The following is a 3,626-nucleotide window of genomic DNA, read 5'->3' as shown; positions in this document are numbered from 1 at the left end:
AATGTTATGCATATACTATGTTAGAACTGTATGCATGGCAGAGACAGATTCCGTATACATACTAGAAGGGGGGTTGGTTAGCATCCTGGGTTTAGTGTGGCGGGGACCTCGGTGTTGAATGCAAATCTATGAATCTACCTATCTGGGAACCCATTTGGTTAATGATGGAGTGCCATAGTTTTGTACTTTTTCTGTTTTGTATGTGTCTATGGAGTTAACATTACTCTGATAGACCACCGGGTGTGGTTATAATATTCAAATATGTCTTCCCTGTGTATGTTTGGTTTCTTCCTGAAATTCAGTTCAGGTGGGTGGTGCTACGGTGAAAACCAGTTATACTTAATGAACAGGTGGGTCAGTGTGTGGTCACATAAAAACAGTGTTTTCTTTTAGACACCTGTCTTTCATCATGACTAGATATAGTGTTTTGTCCCAAATGGGCTGCAGTGAACTATAGCGTAAGACCCACCGTGCATGCTCTGAGCTGCGGTGCGCTCTACCACGCTCTACCTCTCGTTCTTGGATATAATAATCTAATCTAATATACGGCAACCTTCCCCGTGTTTCTTCACTAGTCCGATCCAGAAGAACACAGTTTGCCGGCCACGGCTACAGAGCTGACAATGATGGTTATATCTTCCCTTCTTCTCTGGAATCCTGCCTCAAAGCAGACCAGAGGTAGAAAGCTGTTGTTCCCTGATGTCATCGCTAGGGACACATGCATCAGTAAGCAGGTACTGGGGATGGGGACCGGAAAGTCTGGAGTGGCATTGTGAAATCCATGATCTCGACCGCGGTCGAAAAATGATGATGATAATATTAAACATCATAAATGGTTAGTGCGGAATTCTCCTTTAAGAAAAACTATTTCAAAAGTGAAAACAGTCCAAGAGCTAACAAAGATGCTGATTGTTCAGAACTGCATCACTGCAATGTTCTTAGAAGTCGATCTCCCTGGGTTTAATGTTTTTCTTCTTTCTTCTTTTCGTTACAATCCTTGTGACAACTGACAAGTATCTGTCGTATGTTCATTTTCTAAATTGAAGCTAATTCAAAGTTATCTGTGGAGTTCAATGGGACTTTGTCTCTGTCTCTCTGGATTCTGGACAGACTCTCTCTGTGATATGATGGTGTGTCACTGTCAGCCATAATGTTTTTCATGTGGAGCATTATTGTCACCAATAATGTCTAACCTTTATCCCGACAGGGTGACAGGCCGAGGTGGAGATGATTTTTTCACCCTGGTCTGTGTGTACGTGTGTCTCTCTGCCCACTGCGCTGCAGCTAATCTTTGACCCTGCTGAACCGATTGCATTCAAAATGTATATACACACTCCCTATCAAGCGAGCGGGCTGTTACTTTGGGAATTTAATGGACTGGTACTGTATGCATTAGGGATGCACCGAAAATCCGGCAACCGAAAATATTCGGCTAAAAATCAATTTTCGGCCTATTCGGTTTCGGTTTTCAAATAAGCCGAAAAATATCACTGAATAGTAGTAGTGGTCCTAAAGTTGTGAATCGATATAATTCAACTAAACTGCGGGAAAAACACAGATGTACAAGCCCAAAGCGCTGTGCATTGCGACGGGTAGATAACTTGTAGATCTGCTACTTCCAGCGCAGGAAGGGCGCATGCTTATGACGCTCTTTAACTATGCATCAGCAGCCAGCGATGCTGCGACAGTCACAACACACGAGCAGCAGTCAGCAGACGGAATGCACAGACAGATCCGACACAACTTTATTGCACACATCTGTGCTTTCATCCACGCTTCCATAGCCTTTTAAATCATATTTTACCATCCACGGGCACAAGCAGTGATATCAGTGCAGCTTCCACCCGATCTGTGGTGGTGTTGTGTTGTCTGACGAGGGAAGCTACTATAGCTAGTAGCTACTAGCTAGCATGGGAGCATGGTTACACACTCGCTGCTGCGTTTACACGGGCAGACACAAAGACGAATGGGAATATCTTATAGCTTTAACAATGAATGATAGACTGTATCGTTGCGTCTGCCCGTGTTTAATGGTCAGGGTTTCACTGTCCACAGCAGGCAGACCTGTCAAAACTGTGCACTTCCCAAAAGTCAGAGACATGCCACCACCTATAAATTCAAACCCACCTCTGGAATATTGCTATCTCATTCCCCTTTAATTAATTTTATTCCATAGTCTTAGTTTTTCTCTAATAAAGTTGTTTTTATTAGTTTTATCATGTTCTCCTTGAAAAGTGTCTTTAAGTACTCAGAGAAGCATTATATAAATAATATTTTCTACTATTATTATTACTATACTTGTTTTATTGCCTATGCTTATGTAGAAAAAAAGCTCACTGCTCAGGTCAAATAGGCCTATTGATATGTGATTAAAATGTGATTAATTGAGATTAATTAATCATAAAGCCTCCAATTAATTAGATGTTTTTTAATGGACCCATAAGTATAAATATAAATATTTAAGTTAGGTTTTGCCATAATCATGTCTTTTGCCATAATCAGTTAGCTTTACAACAAAGATGTATTCGGCTATTCGGTATTCGGTTTTCGGCCAACTGTTTCCTATATTCGGTATTCGGTTTCGGCCAAGAATTTCCCTTTCGGTGCATCCCTACTATACTACAAACATTAAAACCTCCTTCCGTCTACACAAGGGGTTCCCAAATTGTGGTGCACGAACACCTTCTAGGTCCTAGATTCTAGGGGGTGCGTGACAGGAAAAGGGTAATGGCAGTTTTCTGGTGTAAAATCTGGTTCACTAGTAGGAATAAACACGCCATTAAGGGATTTATTGACAGTGAAGAAATGGAGGGATGAAGGAGGGATGAATGAATGCGGATGTGTAGGTTCCGGGGGGGGGGGTCGCCGACCCTGGAGTCTTTGGGGAGGAGGTCGAATGGCACTCGTCGTGTGGCGTTCGTCGTAAGGCGTTCGTCTTACGGTGCGCATGGACGATATTCCACCGCAGGAACCTGATAAGGAGATTAGAGAGTTTTGTTTTAATCGTTTGATCCACTTTTGGCAAGGTGAATGTAGTAGTTCTAGTGCTGAAAAGCTCCTTTGGGGGGAGCGGGGAGAGGAGCTGCTATGGAGGTGAAGGGGTGGGGGTGGGTTGCGAGAAGCCTGTAGGAAGGCGGCTAGTGTGCGACGCAGCGAAGCGGGCGAAGCATGGAGGATTCTGGGTGGTACTGGGCAGGTATAAATGGGGACAGGTAGATTGACGTGGAGGGCGGAGAGTGGCATGAAGGGCAGGGCCAAGGTGCGTTTCTCCTCCTCCTGAACATCAGTTGTTCCAACTCCATTAAAACACTGTTTTAAGGAGATGTATATAGCTGCTGTGGGAGTATACAGCAGCTGCATGTCTCTCAGTGCAGTGACATTCTGTGATTATTTGCCATAATCATCAGTCTTGTCAAACGCGACGAGACTGAGCGTTGGGGGATGCGTCAGCTAGGTTAGGAGGTAACAAAGGGGTGCACGGCCAAAAGCCTTAACAGTTTGGGGACCACTGGTCTACACCAAATCTCTCAAACAAAAACAGCCAATCTACAAGCTCACACTGTGTCGTGCAATGTGAGCTTGGAGATCTGCTATTTTTTTTGTCAAATGTTCCCTGCCCTCCAGAA

The sequence above is a fragment of the Protomyctophum parallelum genome (genome assembly GCF_964188405.1).
Source record: "Protomyctophum parallelum genome assembly, chromosome: 4".
Lineage (NCBI taxonomy): Eukaryota > Metazoa > Chordata > Actinopteri > Myctophiformes > Myctophidae > Protomyctophum > Protomyctophum parallelum.
This window is presented reverse-complemented; position numbering follows the sequence as displayed.